This window comes from Sceloporus occidentalis, unplaced genomic scaffold (assembly GCF_023333645.1).
Source record: "Sceloporus occidentalis isolate IW3139 unplaced genomic scaffold, rSceOcc1.0.p SCAF_27, whole genome shotgun sequence".
Taxonomy (NCBI): Eukaryota; Metazoa; Chordata; class Lepidosauria; order Squamata; family Phrynosomatidae; genus Sceloporus; species Sceloporus occidentalis.
The window spans coordinates 9,539,546-9,553,410 of record NW_028317007.1 but is presented as its reverse complement, the minus strand read 5'-3'; the positions used below and the strand labels follow the sequence as shown (position 1 = coordinate 9,553,410).

The window sequence follows — 13,865 nt, the reverse complement described above, 5'->3', positions numbered from 1 at the left end:
AATCCAAAGAAAGGGATTACTGGGGTCAGGTGTTTGAAGACCTAGCTAAAAATCTTGCCCGGCGTAAATCTGAATAATACTGGCTCTTGGTCTTGATTACAGTTGTCAACAGACAACGTTTCAAAGCCAGATCATATCACTTTTAAATGACATTCCTGAACAATACAGCTGTTGATGGGAGTCCGTAGAGGTACACAACAATTTCCAATGCTTTGAGGCTTTACCAAACCACTCTCAGAGCACTCTGGAGCAATGAGGTCAGTTAGGTAGGTTTTGATTAACCTATTTATCACTCCAGACATCCAACACTGACATAGAACGACAATCGCTAAAGAAACACAGAGCACCCGGCTCTAAGGCTATTACCAACCCAGCTGAAACCTTTTACTTTTACTTGTCCGTAGATTCACTTTAGTTGGAGAAGCTATTCTGTGTTCACAGTTGCGTTAATGAATTTGGGTGCAGTTGATATCTTGAGTCAGGACTTGGGCATATTCCTATGTGTATCTTTGAACAAGGGTGATTATACGCTGAACCTTGTATCACAAGACACTACATCCATTAAAGTCCTCAGATACGTTTGTATTGTCTTTGAAGGAAGGAGAATATGTGCAGACTCTGCACTGGTCTCTGGGGTCACTATTAAGGACATGTACTCTATGTCACAGATACCAAATTTCTTCATCTGATACTGTCATGTTAGGGGGTTGCATGTGTGGGTCCAATAAAATATAAGTAATAAAATAGGTAGTAAATTATTATTTAAATGCAAAACCTTTTGTCAATTTAGGCATATTTTTAAAGGACTGAAATCAAGTTTGCATGAACTCTGATCAACTTACTACATGGAAATTGGTGAATGCATTCTTAAGATACTAGTGATAAATTGAAGTACACTTCTTGCACATGCTCCGTAGCTGCCCCACTGCAGACAATGGGTGTAGTGTCAGCCAATAGCATGTATCCTAGTTGAGCATTTCAACTAGCACATGTGTGATTGGCTGCCGATACGTCAAATGGATTTCAATGAGAATGCTACTGAGAAGAAAGTGTACCTAAGTATGCTTCATGAATACACATCCTTCATTTAATAAATAACAGCCAGGGGAAGAAGGAAAATGAGACAGATTGCAGTCCTTGCAAAATGGATTCCAAAATGCATTAAAATATGGGACTTATGGTAACTGTCCCTTTAATATCACCCACTTGTTTCAGAAAAATAGGTTCTTTGAACATTACTAGAATGGTAAGAAACAGAATTCCTAGAATCCAGAAAAAATAGTTTTTGCTTTATAGGGTCATTTTACAGCAGCTGCAAATAATAACCATTTCCCCTCTTCCACTGTGTATGATGTGACGAAACGGAAACCCTTATTTAATGCCAAAACAAGAATAAAAACTAAATAAAAGCTTCATCATAAAAATATCTGCACAACACAATACAGTATGCTTTACAGTAAGGCTAAAATTGTACTACCTAATGAAGAAGAGTTTTTATAATATAGTGTTTTATAGACTGAACCGCAATGTTTCCACCTCCATGCTCTATTCAGTCTGCCAAGTTCCTAATGATTCAAGAACTTTTACGACACACAGGTACATTTTTGCACATGTGGAGAAATTTCTAAAGCTCTCAAGCTCCACCATTAGCCATACTGACCTAATGGAGAAACTTTTAGGAGTGGATGTTCTGCCCAAGTCTCTAAATGGGCAAGGTATAAAATCATCCAGAAAGTCACAAAAGACCCCACAGCAATCTAGAGATTTGCAGCCAGTGTTCATGTCATCAGATAGACATCAGATATGGGTCTCATGGCAGAGTAGCAGGAAACATGAATGAGTTCTATGGACAGTTGTGCCTAAAGTGCCACCTTTTGGGTTTGGGCAACATGGGCCCTGTTATGGATGGCACATATCACATTCTGCATTAAGGGGCCTTAAATCAAGGTGTGGTGATAAAAGTTTCATGGTTTCGAGAGGTTGCGCTGCATGTTTATTTTTATTTAAAAAGGAGAAAACACTAATAGTCAGCAATAATAAAAGAAAATAAACACCAGAGCAATTATGTTTATGCACGGTTTACGCTAAACCCTTTTTGACAGAGAAAAAAAATGATTTCCTGTGGTATTTTAGATTGGCAGGAAATCTCAGTGTTAACGCGTGGGAGATTGGGCTGTCTGGTAAAAGCCTTGCCTCCTCGTTATTAGGCGCCAGCAATTGGCTCATCATTGACAGAAACAATGTAACTCGAACCAAGTATAGTTACATTGTAAGGGATTTAAATACCCAAACAAAACTGAGAATTCCCTTCCTGCGATGTCAGCACGGACACTGCAGGAGGAATCACACAGCATAAGAGAGAGCCGGTTTTACTATAAATATATATTTATATATTATGTGACAAACCCTGTAGCATCAGGGCCATAAATGTCACAGTGATCTTCAGCACAGTCCTCTAGGGCAATAAGACTCAGGAACACCAACTTGTAGCAAACAGTTCTTTATTTTTAGAAGCTCAAACGAAACACCCCAAAACAAAATCATAAAAGACAAACCTAGTGCCCAACTGGGGCCCTCACCAGCTATACTATGCCAATATACTTTGGCCCAAACTGACCAAAATAAATACCCACTAACTAGACCTCCCAGCAAGACCCAGCTAAGCCAGGCTCTGGAAAACCTCCCCCAGACAACACACAAAGGCCCATGCAGGTATTGCCTTACTTGGCTCAGGAATAGTCTTTAGGGCCTCTCCTTGCCCTGGGAGCAAATCTCTCCAGGGAGTTTTAATGCCCAGCACCTGTGCCTGATTCAGGCCCCATAGGAATCCTGGACTGGATCCTGCACACCTCTAGTCTCTTGAAAAAGTCAGCATGGATTTTCCACTGGAAGGGGACTGGAGCATTGGCCCACCCTGCTCTCCAATTGCTCCACCCCAGGGACCCATATACACGACTTGTATAGCACCAAATAATCTCCCTGGGGTTTACAGCATCACAATATATATTAGTCAAACAGCGAATTATGTGGCTGCAATTCAATACATAAAGCATACATAGTCAAGAGCTATAGTTGTTGTTCAACCAAACACTAGAATGTGGAAGACGTGATCTAAGTGACTTTGATAGTGGTATAATTGTTGGTGTGGATGTAATGGTTCCAACTCAGATCTAGTTGGCTCCTTGGAGTTTAGTGCACTACAGTCTGTAAAGTTTGCAGAGGCTGGTGTGTTAAAAAAAAAACAACAAAAAAAAACCAACACCCTAGTGACCTATGGTTGTGCAGACAAAAACACCATGTTAATGAGAGATTTAAGGGGAATATAGTTAGAATCTTGCTGTAACATCATATTTCAAAATGGTGTATCACAAAGGTTATTTGTGATAATAGCTTCATAGAATCACATATCTGATGTCAGATTAAAAAATACATATAAGCACAAGTCTTATTAGTTACATTTTGCATGTGTTTACGAGCAAAGAGTTGACGGGAAAATAAGGAAATTAGCTTGAACTACCACAACAATGATTCTGGAGGATTTTTATTGCTGATGTGACAGTTCCCTTTTTAACATCCTCAGGTTACTTGATAAACAAGTCAGGATAATTTAGAATCACAGAACATGCATTAACTGTTTTGAGTTATGAGATTTAAACCATAACCGACGAATCCACTGGTTTGTGCCTAAGACTTATTGTATTAACTATTCACATTTTTATTATTGTAACAAGAAAGATTATGTTCTAGCATCCCTAGTATAACTGTCACAATATTATACTCTTACACTCTCAAACATCGTATAGACTTTGATGTTCCACAAGCAGCACCGTCTGGCACATTAGGATGACCACACTTAAATATAACCTCAGATTTAATGGAGAGACAGCAAAATTCTTTAGCAGCAACTCTGCTAAGAATGAGGAGGGGATGGAACAGAAGAAAACAGGAAGAAGAAAGAAAAGGAAGAGAGAACAGAGACAATGGAGATCAGAGGGGAGTTAAAACACAGAAGAGAGAAAAGGAAAAGAAAGAAAAGCAAAATAAAAAGGGGTAACGTAAAGCCAAGAGCTCCATCCTCTTATAGACATGCTTACTATAAACACACACTCAGAGTGTGCTACTGCACAATAAATGCAGGGTCATGTACGGCAATATTATGTCATCCTGCTGAGCTCCGCTTCAGCGAGTGGGCCAGCCCAGTTTGAAAAATTATGACTGGTTAATCCATCCCTGGTAAAGGCTAGTTGCTACCACCTCCGTGGCTTTGGGGAAGTAAATAGGAGCTCTTTTATTCTGTGGCTGTCCCAGTCAAACTCTTTGACATGACTGAATATCGACACTGGATTAAAAAAAATAATCATAATTTCACTGTAACTTATTTAGTAAAGTAAACTATTTAAAAATATTAGATCACTTAAAAAGCCTGGATTCCACAGCCTATCTTTTGTGCATGGATTTGACCGAATGCAGTTTGGAGCCCGCATTGTTAATGTAGAAATGAGACCTCAGTCTAGTGTAGGTCCTCACCTGGCTACCACTACTGAGACCAGGAAGCATCAGTATGTGAACTTCCTCAAAGCACAGTAAGACTCACATTGACGTTACTGAAGCAAAAGTTGAATTTATGTTAGCAACATGTTTAAGATACAAATAGTACTATGGTATGCTCCTTGAAGTAGAGGCAGCCAAGGCAGGGGATAGCTGGTCCCACTTGTGGAGGACATGTCTATAATTGTCTATAAAAGCAATGCCAGTTTGTTGACTGAACCCACAGAAAACAAATAAAACCTCATCCCACCTCTCAATCCCCACAGAAATATAAATATATATAGTCTCTGTGATGACAACACTGTACACAGTAAAACATTTGGGTTTCTGTTTCTTATTATACTTTATTTATAAAGCGCCAACAGATTCCGCAGCGCTGTACAAGACGAAAATTTTTACAGATAACGACAGCTACAATACAGCAATTGACATACAGATACAAGAGGAATAGAGGGCCCTGTTCCAGCAAGAACTTACATTCTAGGTGGATAAGGGGTGAGAAACAGGAGGTGAGGACTGCGTGGTAGTGAATGATGTTAATGTAGGGTGAGATAAGGGTTGTAAGTGGGTGAGAGAGAAGTTTTGATGTTTATGTCAGTGGTAGGCTTCCCTGAAAAGTGTTTAGGGAGCATTTGAAGGAGGGTAGAGTTGGAAGAGAGTTCCAGAGCGTTGGTGCTGCGCGAGAGAAGTCCTGTAGGCGGGCAAGTATATTTCAAGCAACTGATGGTCTTTCGTTACCAGTCTGTGCTAACTGGGAAAACAAAATGAACGACTGATGCCCTTAGCCCTTGTAGTAGCAACTAAGCGAGCCAAACAATGGACTGCTTCTGCACTGTTGATACTGCGGCATAAGTAACGTGCAATGCACCATAAGTCTGAGAAAGCAGCCATGTCATAGGTCAGCATGTCAGGAAGGTCAATACAAGTGCTGTTCTTCATTGTCAAGACTTGTTGCTAGAAAGGACCATGCAGCAGTGTCACTTTGTGGCCTCATTAGTCTACTGCATTCCATCAAGGATTTTCTTTATCACATAAGGGTGAAACACTACAAAACTTCTAAACAAGTTTGCTTTGCTGATTGGACGCGAAACAAAGGACGGCCAGTGGGGAACCCTGACACAGAGCAAATAAAAGATGCATTGTCATCGTTCTATTGCTGGTCACAAGAGGACAATTCCACTTTAGTGTTTTTCAGAGGAGGCTGTGACTATATCAAACAAATTAAGGAAGCCTATTACTTTATACAATAAGTTTTAATAAATATGTTGTAATTGTGCTACACAATTTTGTCACGTTTTGTGGGTGTACACTATTTATGAAAGCAGATCTATGTTTCTATTTGGCACAAATCAACTAATAGTAACAATACTGTCATCCAAACGTATCTTGATTGGGGCCACATAACTTTGTTTTGGCTCCATCATGCTTTTGTAGGAACCATTACATGCAATTTGTGTTCATTTTGTTATTTTTGGAATATGTAAGCATGCCTGACTTAGCCATCATGCTGAGTTGTTGGAATTCAGTAACAAGAAAAAAAGATGAATAAGCAAGAACACTTTGTCAGAACTCTCTTTAAATAAGGGTATGTCATAAAGCATTTCTGATGTCAGTGTTTCAAATGCTAAAAATATTTATTACCCCCGTTATATCTCTCCTTTGGTTAACATGCCGATTGTTGTTGATCATGCAGCTTTTGTAAGGGTGGGGACTAGAGAAGAATAAGGGCTAGAGGACAGTAAATTGATTAGATTTGCTATGTTTCACACAGATTTCAACTTGGTAGCATTGCTCCATTGGTTTTAAATCATAAATCTTCTCAACAATGCAACCAATCAAAAAAAAAAAAAAAGTAACGAAGGCTTTAAGAGTGACACTCCGTTTGAACAAAATGTTAAAAAAAAGCTTAATGGGGAGAAATATTAATTCAAATTTTGTGAGTGCAGGGAGTAAAGATGGCTACTTACAGTGGGGTACAAGGTGAGTTCGGGAAATATATAGTGGTTCAGTAAACACTATTACATAGGGTTATTTAGAGTACACAATAAAAATGTTTGGGAAGTGAAAGATCTGCTCTAAGCCTGTTAAATTAATGCAAATGTGCTTCTGTAAGATCAATAAGAACCACTATATCACAGTATGCAAGGGTTTGGGGGGCAGCGTTTCCCTTTTCTCTTATATTATCATTTCATGCTGGTAATACCCCACTGCTTGTACACTGCTTACTCAGTATTGTAATATTGTTAACTGCTGCATACCCTGCTGGAGCTTTATAAATGAAATTACACATGTATAGAAAGACAGACAAGCACAAACACACACACAATGAGAAAAGAACAGCATTTGTATGAGATGAGCGTAACCAGGGCCGGCCCTATAATGGGGCAGACTGGGGCAATTGCCCCAGGCGGCACTTTAGAAGGGGCGGCACTTTGCCGCCCCAAGCGCTTTTTTTTTTTTGAAGCGGAGGAGAGAGAGAGGGGCACCGAGTGGTTTTAGCTTACCCGCTCGGCGCCCCTCTCTCTCTCTCCTCTGCGGCGAGTCTCCCTGTTCGGTCCCGGTGCCGGCTTGTAATGCAGAGCGCCGGAAGTGACGTCAATTTCCGGCGCTCAGCATTACAAGCCGGCACCGTGGCAGAGCAGGGAGACTCGCCGCAGGACTGTTTAAAGGTAAGTACCGGGGGGGGGGTCGTAGATTATGCCGTCGGCGAAGTTTAAAATGCCGCCCCCCCCCCCCCCCCCCCGGCGTCGGCGGGGGGGGGGCGGCGTTTTAAACTTCGCCCCAGGCGGCGTTAAGTCTTCGGCCGGCCCTGAGCGTAACACAATCAGGAAAAAACCCTTAATGTACTACCATGAGCGGCAGATAAGCGAGTTAAAGACGTAGCAATATTTTTACTCGTGTATCCTTGTATTGAAGATAACCAAATCTAAAATAAAAACCCATCTGCTGCAGTTGGACACCTGATTTTCTCTACCGAGGACTCAGATGGAGAATAGCCTTATCGGCGCTGTATGTTGGGGCAACATCACACATTTTCTTAGATTTTGTGTGGGGTACACCTGCCTTGACCAAGTGAACGTCAAAGGGGTAGGCATCACACTTTAAATACTAGAGTTAAATAGTCCCAGGGACTATGTTTTTACTGTAAACTTGCTGCCAATGGGTGAGCCCCCTAATCTGCAATCCAGTGAACCAGGTAGCCCCATCAGTACTGCTTGTCCAGGAACACCATATGCTCCAGAGATATGCGTCATCCTGCTATTATGAAGACGATGAAGAATTAACAAAGGAATTAAAAATCCACCAGGAAATATGTGGGGAATGACTAGTGCAATTAATTTGATCAGAACATTGCGCAGATCTAGATATTAAAAATATGTATTTCCAAGGTATCAACAAATAGATTGATGAGAAAAAAAGTGAAACAAAAATACACAATACTATATTAAAAAGCAATAAAAGAAAGAAGGCACGTTATTTTATACATTATCCAGTGTTCTAGGAATTTCTATACATTTTTGACCTTTACTTGTGGTGGCAGAATGGTAGCAGATTTATTAGGCACAGAATAAAGGATCTGTATTATAAAATCCTCCTTCCCTACAAAGTAAACAGTTGCCCGACACCAAAGTTTGTTGCTGGGCTCAGTGTTAAACATTTTAATGCACTGACCCTATTCTATGAGTAAAATCACGTCGGTACATCACAGCCATTACATATTAGCATTAGAGAATTTTATCATTTTATTGACACTGTATTTCATAGAAATTATGTTAGCATAGATTTAAAAAAAATATGTTTGTATAAATTATACCCCAAATCATGGTTTAACAAATCCCAGGAGCCAAGTTACTATGATCTATAGATTTTAAGATCGGACATCAAAATAAAATGGCAAAATATGTTTGACTTGTATGGGTGTACCTCTCTGTGACTCCTAAAAAATACTGAAACTGGCCTCCACATGTCTGTCTTACTCCCAACTTGCCCACAAATAGCTTAACTGTGCAATTCACTTTGATAAGAGGTTAACAAAACCCTTTCAGCTGAGTGTGGCATGTCACTGTCACTGTACGGACAAGTGTAACGGGGGCACAAAATGAAAACGATGTAAATGAAATTTGTCAAGCAACAATCATGACCCTCACCTTCTATAACAGTAACAAAGACACCGCAAACATGTCACTCAATTAGCGACTTTATTCCTAATATTTTTTTTTAAGATTTACTTATAAATAGTTGTAGATGAACTTACAGAGTTTGCTTATGATCTAAATGTCAGAAGCGCAGATACAACACAGCAAGATTTATACCTGATAGAATTCTAACTTCAAAAGTAAATTACGGAATAACTAGATAGCCTCTGTCTCCATCTATCATATACAGCCAATATCACATATTTTGGTTTCATTTTTTTAAAATGTCTTGTCATCATCTAGGAGATTACGTAAATCCATGAATATAAATGCAAAATCCCCAAAAAGTACTAAAATAAGAGATCTGTGTGTGTGTGTATGTATATATGTGTGTGTGTGTGTGTGTGTGTGTGTGTGTGTGTGTTCCAATTTTTAATGAAGAAAGCCATAAACCAAACACTAATAAATACAGTGAAAGTGTAATGTTCTCTGAATATTAAAGTGAATGTCAAACAAATATCGACGGCCAGGGAAAGGCATATGCATAGGATATGGCATGTCTTCTTTTTAAATTAACTTTAAGAAATGAGAGCACAATTGATGAAAACCCATCGTTTCTTTATCTTGATGTGAGGAAAGACTATATTTAGCGTGTGCCTTATTCATTCTCATGGGCATAACAGAGACACAGAAATGCCATAAAACCAATAGATTCTCCAATTGTATCCCACAATAAAGCAGAACCAGTATCCAAAGTAGAGGAACGCCATGGCTAGAAATCACATAAAAGAGCTAGAATTTTACTTTTACAGAAAAGTACACCAATTATTTTTCGGCATACAAAGAGGCACAGAGTGTGCTAAGTAAAATCAGCAGCGGAGTGCCAACAATTTCACTGTTCAGCCAATAGAAAGAGCACTCAGATACTATTAAAATTTTGAAAATTATGTGTTTAAGGTTATACTTTATATTTCTGGCTCAGAGATTTGCACTCTCATTCCCTTAGAAGCAAGTTCCATAATGCATAAAATGTTCTTCTTTCATTCTCATTCTGAAGCAATAAACAGATGTACACAGCAGTGGTAAAAGTATGTTTTGAGAGAAAAAAAAAAACCCTCCATAATTTGCCGTGTCACTTTAAAAGCTGCAGCTTCAAAATAAGTTAAATATTTTACCATATACACAGTAATAATTTTATATGATTTAATATTTCAATTAATAATATCCTGACTACATGGTAACGGACAATTATTGGTATAGGTTACTGTTCTTATTTTCGCCGTTACTGTTTTTATTATTTCATTGTCTTGAAACATATAAATTATACACAATATAATTTTATCTATTTCTAATATCTGCTTGATCAACAATTACAAAGTGCAGACTCTCAGCAGTGCTGGGGTTGTTAATTTAAAAATTCTGTAATGATAAATGTTTCCAATCAAAAGTGAGTATCTATATTACTTTCATTTATTATTTATATTTTGCCTTAATAATACTAATAAAAATGATTAAAGGAACAAAAAACAGTTTCCTGACTTTATGGGGGGGGGGGCTCAACAAAAAACAAAAATCAGTTTCCTGTATGTTGTAAACCAAATCACCAAGAACGCAGTTTATCATTACAAAATAACAATTTACAAATATTTTAATGCACAACTGAAAGAAAAAACATTTGATGCAAAATGTATCATAAAAATTGTTAAAACAAAATGGTTACTTTTGTACATAAAAGTGTATATTTTCAGTAAGCACATTTCTAGGATATATTAGAGCTGCGGCATCTGATGGAACTACATAAAACTATAAATAATGAATACTATTAAAATTGTTTCATGTTCAAAATGGCCACATTGCTTACAAAGTAACATGTAACATTACTTATTTCAACAGAAATCTAATATGCCATGAACTTTCTGGTGCGTTAAAACACAAGTAGATATTCACTCTGTTAATAGGATTATGGGTCACTTTAGCAGGATGCCAGAGTGGATTTTGGGGTGAGCATTGTGAGAAAGAAGTTGATAACCTTGTTGCCAATAGAGATTACCGAAGAATGGGAACAGAGAGTTAAATTCCAGATTTACCTCAATCCTTTAAAGGTCAAATTAAAACCCCCAAACACTAATATTAATAAGGCTATTCAAGGAACGATGAGTGGAACTTTGTTTCTTCACATTTTATTTAAATATTATTATTTTTAGCGGATATTTCAATATTTTTATTTTAAATATTTTTACAACAACATTTTAACAAGAATTTAAAATATCCTTTTACACTAGACACGATGGGAAGTAAGTCGATTTCGAACTCTGAACAGAAAAACATGGTCACAGTGCTTTCATTTAAAACATCTAGTTAATAGGGTTATTAAGCATGTACAAATCAGCAAAGACAGCACCGTTAAAGTAAAAAAAATATATATATTATATATATATATATATATAAATAAAAAATTTAATTAAAAGGACACTGATTTTTTTGTAAACTAATCTTGTGGCATTGATAGATCTTACACGCGGAAAACTATACAAATTTATTGTTACCTGTACACCCCGTAATCACGTCTCTTGTAGATAAACAATATGTCAAATCTAATATTTTATGGCAGTCACCACTTAATATCTATCAAAATTATTTCGAATCGCTTCTTTAATTCTGAAAAAAAGGATTGTTCACAAAAGTAAAAATTAAGAATATCACTGAAATATAATAAAATCTGCATCAGAAATATTTTTGCGTATCGCCACATAAATGAAGATTAGGGTGACACCCACTGCTCAGTTACCAAAGTGCATTTTCCATACTCAGATAAGACGTGGTCTTCTACTGTGGATTCCTACACAATTTCCCTTGTATTAAACATACCAATTTCTTGACGAAGCTGGCAGAAAACCTTAAGTATTACAGAATTCGCTGTTCTTAAAAGGTATACTACATGTGATAACAAAAAAGTTGGGGTTTTTTTTTTTATATCTAAATAAAAGAATTTAAGATCTTTAATAGATCCAGTTAAGCAAAATCTGGATATTTAAATAGACTGGGATAAAATAGTCAGCTTATACAGAAATTTAGATATTTAAAAGCAAAAAATATTTTTGTTTTGGTATTACTGATTGCTAGTTTCCATTCATATTTATCATCAATGTATAATAGGGTACCAGATAAGAATACAATTTTTACAAAATAAATTTAAAAAAATAAAAAATAAAAACAAATATATATGTATAAAATATATATACACATATATATACACACACACACACTACACTATTTTGAGTGATAATTACATAGCAAAATATTGCTCAATGGTACCGAGAAAAAAACAAAAAAATCATTAGAAGCCATTATGAAAAAGAGTTCCTTAAAAGAAATCCTAAAAGCTTAGGTAAAGGGAAAAAAACAGTATTCTCTCTAGCCAGACATGATTATGACCTGCCTAGTAATTTTCCTGAGGCTAGTCAGACACATTGATGACTTTAGAATTACTGTTGGTTGCAGACTGTATTTTAACGGCATCTCTTTTCCCCGCATGCCTGAAGGCAGCACATAAAACTTACAACACTCTTTAATGTGGTGTGTTAGCCTGCTGTTTAAAATAACTATTCAGACATTCAGGGGATAACGCTTGATAAACCTCCTTACAGTGCTGACGAGATTATCCAAAGTATTAACTATTCATAGACTTTAAAGTCCAAAACGTATTATCTTATGTGTCCCTGGTCAAAAAGTTGCGTTAAAGAGTGGCATGAGACTCACTTCAGACCTAATCTTAGGCAACGTAATTTAAAGACATGAACATCTATTTCTCACGATATATATCTCCTGAAGGAAGTGACTTCGGTCAAGAGTTAGCTACTGGATATTTTTGCTGATAATTACTCCAAGTAGGTAGTTTTATTGTGGGGTTTTTTTTAGTATGTTTGTATTGTATATGGTTTGATCAATAACAATCCTAACTACATCACTAAGAAGACAAGGTCAGGTCTCCCCAACCAGAGCTAAATCCTGGGTATGAAAAGATCATTTCTGATGGCTAACAAAGCTAGCATTCCACAAGACTCTAATGTCCAATTTCACTACAGGGCTAGCATACGAAATACCAAATAGTTACCTATTTATTCCTTTGCTCATAAAAACACAACACATTTTAAAAAAAATTTCATACGCTTAAACATAAGAATAATTGTCACGTCCAAAACAACCATGAGCATGATAGCAAATACAATTGTACCTACAATACTGTATAATAAGCAGCTTATTTGCCAATTTTCTAAATTGTTTAAAATGTTAATTTGGCAAACTATAAATGAGAGGAAATAACTACAGAGAAGCTCGAGACATTGACAATACTTAGGCTCAATTTTGATCATGGTCTCAAATAATTGGTTAAAATAAAGCAGGAACACATACAAGATGTCAAGTTAAGATAACCATCACCAGCCTAAACTACTATAAAATAAAAAAAAAATCTGACAATGCAAAATGTTATCATAAATCTTGTAGCTGTAAGATGGTCTAAAATAAAAAATGTAATGCGATAAGATACAAACGTAAACTGAATTGTACCATTATATTGTTGTAACATTAATACACGTATTTATTTAAAAAAAAAAAATGCTTACAAAAATGCTAGGCTGTAGTATGTACAGGCATATGTACCTAATATGGTACCTAATAATGGTGCCATTTCTCTACACTGTGCATAAAGCTGTCTGAACGAGTTCTGTACAACAGAACAAAGAGAGGCACATCAATGTTTTTTTATATTCTCTTACTTATACTTAGGTGTAACAATATCCACAGTAATGATAATGCCTAAGAGTGCCATGGAACTCCGGCATAACACAACAGTCAAAAAGAGCGCAGATTTTGAACTTTTAGAATATGTAGTCTCTGACACAATTCTTAGCTCCGACTGGTTTTCTGTTTTGGAGGAAAGTGGTTTATATAGGCATTAATCCAATTAACCAGAGAGTATATGTTTCCTCCACTATATTAATAGTGTAAAGTGTATACAAACACAGAACAACTCAACTTGAAGGTTTCTGTGGTACGCAATTTATTAAATAGCGAAATGTAAATAACTTCAAATATTAAGCCTATAAAATAGGCAACTTATTGGTACTGATAATAGTACTTCTGAAAAGCATTACTTTTCAAGAGATAAAAATATTCTGA

General features: G+C 36.8%; 1 protein-coding gene across 1 annotated transcript in view; it reads right to left on the bottom strand.

Annotated features, from left to right (window-relative positions):
* LOC149299916 (citramalyl-CoA lyase, mitochondrial-like) overlaps positions 1–13,865 on the bottom strand; it is a 121,309-nt gene that overhangs the window by 89,528 nt on the left and 17,916 nt on the right. The window lies entirely within an intron of this gene.